Raw genomic sequence first — 13,699 nt, forward strand, 5'->3', positions numbered from 1 at the left:
AAGTGATGGTATCGTTGAAAACGAGCGATGCTTTTGGAATGGATTTCGAAGCTCGTACACACACAGACGGACGGCTTTGAAACCATTTCGGAAAGCAATCATTACAGCAAATCAAACCGCTTTTGGGGTGTGTGCGTGTGTGTGTGAAATGTTTCCATTTACTTCTCATGACGCAAGAGCCCACAAAACTCGCTCTGTGGAGGAGTTCCTGGGTCACTAATTTATATCGCAATCATTACCAAAAAGGTATGAAAGGAAGACGCGAACCGAGCACTGAGCGCAACCAGCATTTACGGTCATTAATTATGCGCAGGATAATTTATCAAAAAAAGCAAGAAAAGAAAACGACATAAAAGAGATTCGTTTCAGAGGTTTATCGTACTACCCCCGGGGACGCGTGCATTAGAGGTAAGCGTAACGGAACCACTCGAACGAAGGATTTTCACCTGAGTAAAGCACTGGGAGGGGAGGTCCGGTCCTCCCCGATAGTCCGGTCTTTGTGCTTCCAGGAACTCTGGGCAGCTAACGCGAGCCCCACCAACCCGTGGCACATTCCACCCCGTGGAGTGAAATTTGAAAAGCCAGTTGGCAAATTAAAAACATCCACAGTGACTTATTGCTTTCTGGGGCTTAAGAAGCAATCAAACATTAATTCTTCCACACCCCCCCCAGGGCGTCCCACTGCTCGGACGCTTGCCGTCCAATGGTTGACCTAACTTTTTCCCTTTGATGTGACGACAACCGGCACCACTTCCTTGAAATAGCTTCAAATGCCATGCTCGTCGGAATCATCAAATCACAAAAATCCTTACAATGGTTCGCCTCTCTGACCTATAGCTCGATCGATTAGTCATCAATTTAATTGGTCTACGGAGCTACGGGAAGAAAGGATTCCAAAGGACAGGCCTCAGCAGATTAAACAACAAAAAGCATAAACGCTTTGAACTTTGCTCGGAAGTCGAAAGCGATACGGAAAGAGTTGCCGTTTGGAGATGGATGGGGAGCTTAGTTATTCTTAAGCAGAGGGTTTCACTTTAATTTCAACTTACCTTAATCAGTGAGACAGCAGTTTGGTTTTGATTTCGTGCGCACAGATTGTTATTCTGGAATGAAATAGAAAGGATGGCGTAGAAGTACTGAGTTAGCTTTTAAATTGTAGAACTTTGAGAAAAATATTCAAAAATTTAATTTGAAACCTAATTATAAAGATTATAAACCTCATTCAAGAGCTCTTTTAGTTCGTTTTACTTGATATTGGATTAAAAGTAAAAAAAAACTCCTTGATGGACATACTAATCGCTTAGTCTTGTCCAGTCTTGTTTACTTGTTTACTTTCTCAAGTAGATTTCCGTGCTTGTTTTTTTTCCTTTTCTTCCCAACATTCACATTAAAACTCATTCCAAACCCAACTTTCAAACAATCTTTTCACTCCATCTTACAGTGGCTTCACAAGCCGTTTCTGCCAACCTTCAATCAAAAGATGCCACCATCACGAGCACGTCTTCAAAGACTGCGTCGAAAGACACCTTACTCAAGAAGTTACTCAACTCGTTCGACCCACTCCATGACGCCTTCGCCGCTCCTTAACCCATCCGTGACCGAGTGGATCTTTTGTTGTTTGGGACTTGCCGCATCAAAGCCTCCCCGCTCCCCATCTTCCGGCATCTTTCCCCCCGGTGCTCCGCGCACCAAAGCTAAAGCAAGCTAAAGAACCATTCGTTTCGAGTTTGACAAGTTTGTTCATTTAATTACAATAGTTGAAAGTCCGGCCCGGGGAACTTTTGAAGCCAATGGTGGAGACAACAACGATGGCCACCAATGGCTGCAAAGGAGAAAAAAAAAATACGCACGAGATGTAGACGCTTCTACGCTTGATAAGGGTCGGGTTTGGGTCCCAACAGTCCCCCGGAAGCTGGACAGAGAATACCACCCAAGCCAAGCAGCAACTTTTCGCTCCAGATGGTAGCAGTCACCTTAACGGACCGAAGCCCGAACCAGCTCCTCTTCGGAGGCGTTCAAGATGCCGCCGGGTAAAGTGTTAAGTCATCGCAAAGTTTAGCGCCTTCTGGGCCGGGCGAGCCTTCTCCAGCCTTCAACGGCGCTCCCGGGGCGAGGCATGGATAAGAAAATGGTGAATGAAATTAAGCAACAATTCTGTTGCCACCATCTTGAAGCTGACACGCCCGGCTGTGTTGCTTCAAACGACCACATGCCTGATGATGAAATAAAATCACGAATTCTAGCGTGAAACGTGACCGTGATTCATAATCGTGGATGATTTCACCGTACTTCCTGCTTCCTCGTGTGTTTCGTTGACGAAAGGCTTCCCTGACGCTGGCTGACTGATTGACGACCGTCCCCAGCGGGGCCGGTGGAATGATATGAATAATTGCTACGCATGTCTGTGGCTGTTTTTGTTGTCGGATGTGTGAAAAAGGTTGACAGGTGCTGATCGCGATAAGTTTTGCCCCCCCCCCCCCCGTTCCCTCCTCTAGCCATGCAAGATGGGTATGAGGTGTTGAAGGGCTGACGATGGGCAGGTTGACAGAACGCATAAGCAACGGTGGGATAAACCGGTTAGGCTCCATGTGGAGGGATTTTCCGGCAATGTGTTACCAAACGCTAATATTGCGCGGTTTGTGAAGAAAAAGGTGTGTCTCCACCAGGTGGATGTGTCAGATTTGACAGATTGAAATGAGGCTCGTAGCTCGGGTGTGGTCGTTTGTGTAGGAAAAGACATCAGTCTAAGCTTTCGGAGAGAAAAAAAACTCAACCCTTATCGATTTAATGCCCGGTTCCCGGGACGGAAAGCATTAGTATCCCTTTCAGAGAGCAGAGGGTCTTCCCTCAATCCACTCCCAATCAGGGCACCCTTTTTGTTGTGCCCAAAATCTGACCGGTGCTCACTTTAACTTAACTGCCTAATTTAACTAAATCCTGCTCGAGAAAAGCTAAACTCGCACCCGAAATGGATTGAAGCATTAAAACCCGTTACAGGGCAAACGCATTTCAATAATCCCTTTCCTTTTCGGCCGTCTCTGCTGTCGGTAAGCCTTACCGTACCGGGCAGAAACCCTCGTAAAGCCGTCACGTGTTCTCCTCGGTCCATCTTTTTTCTTCCCCTCCCCTGCCTATCTGTGCTATGTGTAGCCACTGGCCACTTTTATTGGACCGTAAATCAGAAAGAAAGCGGAAATTATTTACGGCAGTTTAGCGTAAAACGGGGCCCCGATGGGGTCGGCGTTCGTTGGATTTTCTTTCCGCTTACCAATTTGCCATTCATAAAACTTTAGCACACACACACACCCGGGAATGGGGAGATGGGGTGGAGCTCTATTCACGATTTTCCTGGGAAAAACTTCTCTCTTTCGCTCTGCGTAAAATGGCACAAGGAAATGGCCTTTGCTGGCCCTGCATGGGGGACCATTTTTGGGGCAACTAATTTCATTGTTTTCGCTGGGGGGTTGGCTCGCATGCACGCTTTGGTCTGGGTGTCGGTAAGAACAAGGTAAGCCACCCCAGGATTGACCTTTTATGCCGTGTTATTACACTGGGCTAAGATAGGATTACAACCAGAATTCAACCCGGCAAGGCGGGTCCCGTGAAAAAGGCCCCGGGCTTCCGGGGATCGGTTATTTCCTCGGGCAACAGATACGTTCGTTACTGAGAGGAATTCGTTACTGTCTACGGACGGCAAAGCCCATGCCGGACCGCATGCACGGGCTCTCGGTGCCCGGGGTCGGGTCCATTTCGTTCGGGCTGCATGCATGTGCGTGTGCTTGTGTGCAGTTTTATTTACGTCGTTACTTTCACTCGCCCGTACGCTCTGCCATCGGACCCGACCGTTCGGCAACGGAGTAAAATAATCACTATTTATCTTAATTTAATTAAATTAAAAGCTCTCAGTAGGCCCGGTGCCTTGCTGCTTTTTGGGGCTTTTGCTGGAGGAAGCACAGACGAGCGAGTCTGTGTCCGTGTAAGCGGTCGTGGCCGGCGTCCGTGCCGGCAAGGATTAATCTTTGGCGTGTGCTGGCGAACCAGAAAGCTGTCCGATGCTTCCGTTTTCCCGGTGGAGCAAGATGCTGAACGTGGGCTTTTAATTATGGAGCTGGCCAACCAAGTCGAGAGGGAAGGAAGACGAACATCAAACAACCCTAAGGGTCCTTTTGTTTGTTGGTTGGTTGGCGTTTTGCTGTGAAAGGATGGATGCGTTGGGAGGGTTAATAGCAAGCGGTCGGGATAAGCTTGATATTAAAAATCAAACCACACCTCAGCTGCGTCTCGGTAGGGCTTTTCTTTACATCCCTTTTCGTCCATTCCCAGCGGGAAAAGGTCATAAAAATCAGTCAAAACTAAGACTTTTGATGGTGGGAGAGAGAGAGAGGATTAATGGTGATTTCAATCGTGAATTGAAATAATTTTTATGTGCGCACTCTATCAAGGCTTTATTTAGAGGAAAGATGGATGAATAATTATTCTCTTGGATGAATTTAACGTCGTAAATGAAAGGTCTCAAAGTAGTCCAATTGATTTGTTTTTCGTTTGACACGTAATAACTTGTCGTAAATATCGTTCAAACACATCGCTCAACAGGCAATCACTGTACCAACATGGAACCATTTACACGCGCATAACCTCGCAAGCAGCGATGGTTAAGAGGACGAAGGTTGGAAAAAAAACATTTTCCCACTTCCGCTGCTTTGGAGCGTTTGGTGCGCTGTAATTGATCGTTGGCTCGCAATATATCAATTAGCACGCAACATGCACATTGTTTTTCGCTTTCCCGAGAAAATTCCCCAGCGGAGGAATGGCCCGCAGGAATTTCCGGTAAACGGATTTGTGTGTTTCGGAAAATTTTCATACCCGACACGTGGCTGTGGCATCAAAGTGAATAAATTTCCAAGAAGCGTCAGGCTAGAGTCTTTCCATTTTCCTTTTCATTAGAAATGTATGCGGTATCAAGGTATATTTTTTGTTGGGTGCTTGAATAATGATATTTCATGGAGTGGGGCCAGTGAAAATGTTGAGTAAAAGCTGTTGAATATTTTTTAACGCTTCACGGCGTGAAGTTATCTTTATGTGTCTTTATCGCTTGCTTTATATGAAATTGTCTTTATATGGTTCCACGGTAAGAGTTTTACGATACTGTTAGCGCCTAGAGGTACGGTTTTTAGACAACGTAAGGGGAGGCTCCAAAACGAAGAAGAGAGGGCTTGTGATTGAACGTCTCACTAGCGAGGAAATACAAAGGTCAGAAAAGATGCTGTGTAGAATGGCACAAATGGATGGATTTGCCCAAGAGATGAAGGAGTTGAAGGCTGGAAGGGGAGTGGCCCGTTCCTCAGCAGTACGAGTATGTGATCCATGGATTGATGAGGAAGGTCTGATGCGCGTGAATGGCAGACTACGGCATGCGGAAACAAGCCATTCGATGAAGTACCCGATAATCATTCCGAAAGGACATATGTTGGCGAAATTGCTGGCATACTATTGCCATATAAAGTATCATCATGCAGGCCCACAAATGATGCTATCTACATTGCGTCAGGAATTTTGGATCATCGGTGCAAGGTCAGTGGTCAAGACGATTTATAATCGGTGCATTAGATGTTTTAGGTGCAACCCGAAATCTACTGAACAACCGATGGGAGATTTGCCGAAATGTAGAGTTTCCCAAGCAAAGCCGTTTGCAGTATCTGGTGTCGACTATTGTGGTCCAGTTTTCTTGAAGGGGAGCCATCGGCGAGCAGCTCCAGTGAAGGCGTTTATTGCAGTGTTTGTGTGTTTTGTTACACGCGCAGTGCACCTGGAATTGGTGTCCGACCTAAGCACACCAGCGTTTCTGGCAGCATTACGGAGATTTATTGCTAGAAGAGGAACGGTAACGGAAATTCATTCTGACAATGGTACCAACTTCAAGGGAGCAGCGAATGAGTTGAACAAGTTGTATGAGCTCTTCAACTCTACTGATCATCAGCAAAGTATTTGGACCTGGACAGCTGAACAGCAGATCAGATGGAAGTTTATCCCGCCTCGCGCGCCACACTTTGGAGGCTTATGGGAAGCAGCAGTGAAATCAATGAAGCGTCATTTACTGCGTGTGTTGGGCACATCATCGGTGTCACACGAAGACATGGTGACACTATTGGCCGAGATTGAGTCTTGTTTGAATTCCCGTCCGATTTCACCATTGTCGGACAGTCCAAATGATTATGAAGTACTAACGCCAGGTCATTTTCTCACAGGTTCAAATATGCAACATTTAGCGGAAGTAGACGTAAAAAACATCCCCGAGAACCGCTTGAACCATTGGAGACACGTTCAACATCGACTACAGCATTTTTGGAAGCGTTGGCATGTGGAATATCTTCAACAGCTGCAGACTAGACCCAAATGGAGAGGCCCAGTACGACTGATCTGTCCTGGAATGATGGTAATCGTACGAGAAGATAATGTGCCACCGCTAAAATGGCCATTAGCGAGAATAATCGATGTACACCCAGGACCAGACGGCACCGTAAGAGTAGTCACGTTGCGTACACCACAAGCAAAAGAACTAAAGAGGCCAGTTAGTAGAGTTTGCGTACTACCATTGGAAGACAATGAACTTTATACGATGAAAGGAAACACATGAACTGAGGCGACAATCTCGTGTGACAGTTTTTTTTGTCGAGTTAAACATTTGGTTAGTTTTTGTCGAGTTAAACATTTGGTTAGTTTTTTGTCGAGTTAAGGTTTTTTTTTCCTATAATCTACGAAAGTGAGGAGCATAATCTATTATAAAATATTATCTATTGTATTATATGAAGTATTATGAATTCTGAAGCATGTTGCATGAAATCGAATGTGGCTCATAAATAGCACAGTTTTTTGATCATAGAAGTGAAGTACTTTAGGGATTGAATTATGTTGACGTGAATTGTAAAATTTTCAATTTTGGTGGTCGGGAAATGTTAGCGCCTAGAGGTATGCAGAAAGGTAATAGCATACAAGTAGCCATAATTTTAGTCCATAACGATTAGAGTTAGTTAGTGTTAGTGAGAACGTGTATCGATCTGATGAAATAAATGTTAGAGTCTAAGTTGAACCACGGTCGAGAACACATCGGTTTCTTTTGATTGAGCTATTGAACAGATACAATAAAAATCATTCTTTGTAACTTTTTATACGAGAATCTATCTATTTCGATTCCAATAGTTTCATACCAACAGTGTTAATATAAATTACACATTGAATTGCAAAAATTGTTCAAGGAATACATTGTTCAAAAATTATTTCAACAACAGGTTGTTTATGGTTACTTTAAATAATGAATCTTTTCTGTTTGTGCATATTGATTTAAAAATATTCAGCTTTATGACATTACTTTTTACTATCAATTTCAAAGGATTTGAAAAGTCGCCTGTTCATCGATTGTTGTTTTATTTATGTTGATTTTTTGTATTTTTGTTAATAATTTTAGGCTTTTTTAACAATTGGTCCAACGAAAACTTTTCCAAGTTTGTTAATTTCAACGATGTTTTTTTAATTTAAAACCCAAAACAACTACTGATACAGCAATTTCCATCATCTTCACCGTACCGTAAGTGTGTCACAAAGAACCAATAGCTACGCCATTTTATCACCCCATTCACGCAAAAATCTAATGGAGCCAACACGTAATATAAAACCGATTCCACGCCGACATGCTGCCGGACCGTCGGCCGTTCGGTTCAATACTCTGTAATCCCCGATCCAATGGATGTGATGGTATGGTGATGGTGGTACGTCACTTAACTTATTAATTGAATCATAAAACAAGCAGCTGGCAAGCGTTTGCTATGAAGGTTCGCTGTCGCACGCTCGGTCGCCCGTACAACGGTTGCCGTCCGAACCAAAAGCAAAAGTGCACTCGAGCACCGGCGGCATCAGCTCTTAAAAAGTATCAGCCATCCAACCCAACCCAGCCACCACCCCTGCTAACAGCCGTGTACGATGTTATTCAATGAAAAACTCGTTAATGTTATTAAAATATTAAACACAAGTGGTGTGCGGTCGGTGTACGATGAAATGAATAGAACGGGGAGGTGGACAAGCAAGCGAGCAAAAAAACCCCCAACTTGCCGCCCAAATCGTTTCGGTACCGATGCTTCAATCGAGCCGAGGGGTAACGCACAAAAGGGCGGCTGGCAAAGTTTTTGATTCATTAAGTATGCTGCCTGCCACACCAGCTACGTCTCTCCTTTGCTCGCTCTCCTTTACGGGAAGCTGTAGTAACCGCAATTCCAAAGAGACGCCTTCAGTATGAGTACGCTTGCCGCAGCCGTCGAAGAAACGGAAGTTTCCCGAAGCAGCAACTTTTCACTCAGGTGACCATTCACCGTGAGCGTTTCGGGATGAAAAGAAGGAAAGGGAACGTTTTCCGGGAACGGCAGAAGGCTAAGGTGTGATCGACTTCCTGACCACACGGAGCGGAACGGGTGCACCCTTCCAGTCCATCCCTCGCTACGACCCACTGTTGCTAATCTCGTTTCTCTGTAGCTCGTACAATCTTTTCCTATCATTTTCTACCTCTCCTCTCTCTCCCTCGTTCACACATCCTCTCCCCTTTTTGTGGTGACTGTGGTGGAAAATATGTAATTTTGATAATTGTATTTTACGAGGTAATTTATATTCATAACTCTTAAATGATGGAAGGCAAAACTTGCTCCAAAGAGCACAGCTCCCTTCCCGCAGCAGCTCAATCATTTCGCCCGGGCACTGTTCTGATGTTGGGGAAGATTTTGTCACCGAGCAAAAACTTTTCCCTCTCAGCCAAACTGTCGTTGATAGACTACCAAGGCAAAGCCCGGGTGCCGCTAGCTAGCCGAGAAGCGAACGAACGAACGAACGAAGCCCGGCGCAGTGCTCACGTTTACGATGACATCGAAAAACTTGTCACAACAGTCGTAAAGCAGCACACGAAGTTAATGTTACAGCCAATTTCAGTGTTTCGGTTTACGGGAAAGGCTATGAATGGTTCCACGCTCAACCTGCTGCTGCTGTGCGTTTGTTGAGGTGCAATTTTCCACCATTCGATTCCATTCCGCCGCTAATCAACGCAATTCGCCTGTAAGCTTCCACGCGAGAAGGTTCGCTAGCTTTGCTGCCCGTAAGAGTTAAAAGCAAGCCCCAAACCGGCCGGCCGGGTTTTGCAACGACCGTACCTAACACGGACGTATGAAAGGCTTGTAAAGTTTTATCATTTTCCTACGATCACTTTGCGATAACGTTTATGGTTGAAAAACGTTGCCAACTTGCAGGCAAAGGACCATCAAAAGGCATTTTCGCTGAGGGCTTAATTAACCGGCGGCTGTGCAGGCTCATCTAGCTAATGTAGCATGCGAGATTGGTTATCAAAAATGTTTTAGCTTAACTGCCGCGGTTTATGGGACATAAGTTGTTCGCTGGAGGGCTTTTTATGTCCTCTATGAGATGAAAAAGGCTTATAATTGTACCGAAAACACACAAACACACCTGACACTGCAGCTTTATTTTAAAATTTTGAATTATCTCCATTCAGGCTCAGACTGTTGCAAATTGGATGCATATATCAATTCGTTATCCCAAAATAAATTATCATAATGTTTTAGAGCAACCGAGCGAACGTCTCGTAATCGCTCACCCATCGGGCGCATCCCTCTACTTAATATTCTTTGACCAAAGGTATTACAGAAATTGGAGACTTGCATAAATCTTACCCATTTTCTCGGAACTGGCCCTATTGCGCCAGACCCCCCAATACGACGGCTATTTATGTTCACCCTTTTCTCTTGTGCGCTCTACTTCATCCTACCTTGCATGAAACAGATAACGTCCGACGGGTTTTGTGGACGTACTTCGAGGAATCTACCTACACCTTTCGGTCCTAGCTTGTCCTTTTGCTGATAGATGCTACAGTGCGCAATGATGCACATCGAGATGTGGAACTGAATTGGAAATCAGTGGATGTGGGGAAGAGAAAAAAAACAGAAGCAAATAACAGGATCCATCCCACACAACGGGTAGTTTGTACAGACATTCAGCCTGCTGGTGGGACGGTTCTAAATTATGCATACAACTCGTGAACTTCGGCACACCGGTACCGGGCACTGGCTAACTTTTGTACTAACGGGCTGGTGAGAGTATCAAGAATTCTTGATATCGAGAGAGAGAGAGAGAGAGAGAGAGAGAGAGAGAGAGAGAGAGAGAGAGAGAAAGAGAGTCGTGTGCATTTGTGGCTAACGTAAACACACACACACACACACACGATCACCGCTGCATCGGTCATCGGGTTGACGTTATTTATTTACTTCAATGTCGTGGTCAAAGTTTACCTGCAGCGAAAGCATTCGGAATGAGCTTTTGCTAGCGGCCAGCGGGCAACTATTGCGATTGTGCTGGGGCAGAGGGGTAAAGAGGTCAATGTGAAATATGTGCTTGAAGTTGAAGAGCTGGAATGCAAACAGACACACACATGTGATTCCAAACCATTGAAGCATTCCTAAATAAGGCTGGTTTTGCTTTTGGCTGCTCAGAATATGTTATTGTAAACAGTTTCCAGTTAACATTTGTGACTTTTTGTTTAGATATTTTGTTTATTCTTAAAAGTCATTTATTTTCAGTTTTACTTAGTAGTTGAACATGCATTTTGCAAGATTTTGAATTAATTTTTCAATGCAGTTATAAGATCGAATCAGTTTCTACTTGAGCGTTTGGAGAAGAATAGCCTATAAGAATATATAACTAACCTAATCAAACTATATCTTATATATGTAAGCCCATTTTTTCGATCTTATCTATGATTAAAATTATTCGAAAAGTTCTCTTATGGCCGTGTTGAGTAGCAGCTCATTTGTTCTAATTCCATAAGGTTTATTGAGCGTTGTCCTCAGAATTTTGTTATAGGTTATTTGTAACCGCTTACGGTGCACCATTGCGCAGTCTTTACTCATGAGGATTGTCGGCAGTATTCTGCTTTTATAAACTGTGAAATTGTTTTCTAGACATAGTTCGGACTTCCTGTTTATAAGAAAACATTACTGAACTAGCACTGAGCATTTTGTTGGAAGTTCTTTGATGTGTTTACGAAATAATATAGTCTGATCCAATGTATCCCAAAGCATTTAACTGTTTTAGACTATTCTATGTATGTGCTGTTTGTACGGACTTTGCGCATTTTGTGTCGGAAGATTACTTCCTGTGTAGTTATCAATATTAATGACAATTAACAGCATTTGAAATGTGAAAATAACCTGAAAAAATCCAATTAAATGCCTTCTCTATTGAATAAAAAACAGTGCAATAATAGAAAACAAGGATCAGTTTCTATAGATCCTCTAGTCCATTGAGTATTTCATATTAATCCCGCTGGTACTAATAAGCTTTCCCATTTTTGTTTTCTCTCCACCACTGCAAGTAGCGTTGAAAGAAGAATGAGCTTTTTTCACCTGCTCTTTTCATTCCCTTCACGCGATCGCACTCTATTATGCACTGAACCAGTTCATTAGACCAGTCTGTAGAGCATGCAACTCTGTCTGTTGATTCGACTGCTCGTGTTTATCGCAATGAACCTACGGGACTGCATTGACGGACGGTTTCACTGTGTGAGGGTTTTTCCGATGCTGCCCGCCACTGCGTATGTGATACCGACCGCAAAACTAGGCATTCCAACTTGAGCGAAAGCCAAACAAAACCCGTTTTCCACTAGCCAGTTCGGAGGTTCACTTCCTCTTCCCAACAAGTCTCGAAAATGAATGGAAAGTATCATCGATAGGTCGGATATGCATATGTGAATGGGGTTGGGAAAATTGATAATCCGCTCGGAATTGATTTGATGCTGCATACTCATCTACACTCACATCCAGTTGATGCTGATGAGCTGCGGTTTAAGTATCACTGAAGCTGTGTGTGTCGATACGCAGACAGGATTATCGGAAATCAACGCGGCTAGCTAGTTTGCTGGTTGAAGGACAGTCATATTTACCTGGATGAAACAGTGGAAACGATGGCGGTGTGCACGTATGTCCATTTCGATGAAGTGCCGGGATGGTGGCACGCTTGTGATGCTGGCAGGCGGCTTCGCATGCTGGCCAGGGAATGATATCGGTGTTGGCTCGGCTATCTGCAAAGCATACGGAAATGAAAACATCATGCGATGAGTAACGCGGCTATGTGGTTTTGAACACTCGTGCAGGGAGGAGTGTGTTGGATATGCCGTCAGGACGGTTGGGGAGTGTTTCATTATCGCAGCTGCACGTTTGGTAGAGATGTGGAAATTGGAAAAGAGATGTGCGAAGTCAGTTATGATGCAGTTGTCCAGCTGTAGGGAATTTGGTTCGATATCAACTAAAGACGCGAATAATGTAAATATGGTTACAGATCTTTCTACGTAGTCACAAGAAACGATCCCGTTGAAAGAAAAACATATTTTAAAATTCCATAATTGTTTATCAAAAGAGATATTTTTGTTATGTTTTTCAATTTTATTGAGAGCAATTTCCAAATTGCTCTTAATTCAACTGCCATAATGAGCTAGGGCTGACGGTTTTCATGTCATATTTAATTAATTATTTTTTAATAATAACTCTGACTGTCTGGATAAGAACTATTTTCAAAACATTTCTTGAACAAAAACATTTGTTGAAGAAATGGATACTTCAACGGATAAGCTACAAACTCAAACCACATCTTTACAAGGATCTTAAGAAAAGCTTCCCCAGCACAGATGCACGCATACACACACGCCATAAAACTGGTGTCACTCACCCATCCATCGGTGGCCTCATTTCGTGTACCCAGTTAGCCAGTATCCCATGTATTCCTTTCACATGCGGGCATGATGCAACGCAAAGGATTGCTTTTACTACCTCCCACTGTCGTTATCTGTCCCCAACTCGTAGGATGTGATTTTTGTGTTCATTTTGTTTGCTACCGTCGGTACACCGCCTCACCCTGCACCTCTTTCAGCTAGTTTTGTATTCACTGCAACGGTCTCATTATGCAACCAACCATTCAGCGGGTAGCAGCAGGTGCTGTTGGAAGGTATATGCTATCGTCATCTGTACCTACATTAGGGTTTAGCAATTTCTTTCAACACCTGTTCGAAAATTGTCGCAGCAAAGACAGCACCAGCGAGACAAGCAGCTGCAGGAGCTGCCGAAGGGAAAAGAAAAGGGCATTTCCCCGGGAAGATGTAAATGAACCCGCCACCGTCGTGTGCAAACCCTTTGCGTGGGAAAGCAATATCGTTTGGGACAGTTTCTAAGGTAGTAGTACTGTTCCAAGAGGCCGGAGTAGCGTTGGAAAAGCTGTGGTAAGGAAATGATTCTCTTCACAACGATGCTAATAGGAGACGATGGAAAGCCAACACCACGAGTACCACCATCGCACTCAATGGAGCAAGTTTTTCACACTGTAATCTGTGCCATTCTCTGTTACTATACAGCTTTTGCTGGGCTTTAGACTTTGAAATTCAATGCACATCAAGCGGGATCTTGCTTCTTCCTGTCGGCTCCTAATCGACCGCAACTTTTTGACATCTTGCAGGGGAAAGGTTTGCGCAAACGATGACGAGTTTGCCGCTTTCTTCGAAAGTTACGCATGAGGGTAGTATAAAACGCAAGAAAAAGCAACGAAACACCAAAAAAATAAGTCCACAAAATCCCACTGCGGCTGCAGTACTTTCTGTAAAAAGCAAATC

The 13,699-nt window shown here is 44.0% G+C and overlaps 1 long non-coding RNA gene across 1 annotated transcript in view; it reads right to left on the bottom strand.

Moving 5' to 3' along the window:
• Window positions 1-212: 212 nt before the first annotated feature.
• The window catches only part of LOC125907460 (uncharacterized), a 30,942-nt gene continuing 17,455 nt past the window's right edge, over window positions 213-13,699 (bottom strand). Inside the window, exons 2-3 of the long non-coding RNA XR_007452676.1 lie at window positions 11,984-12,121; window positions 213-1,103 (exon numbers count right to left, since the gene is read on the bottom strand). This is a non-coding gene — a long non-coding RNA (uncharacterized LOC125907460). The remainder of the gene's footprint in view (window positions 1,104-11,983; window positions 12,122-13,699) is intronic.

The sequence above is a fragment of the Anopheles coluzzii genome, chromosome 3 (assembly GCF_943734685.1).
Source record: "Anopheles coluzzii chromosome 3, AcolN3, whole genome shotgun sequence".
NCBI classification, from domain to species: domain Eukaryota; kingdom Metazoa; phylum Arthropoda; class Insecta; order Diptera; family Culicidae; genus Anopheles; species Anopheles coluzzii.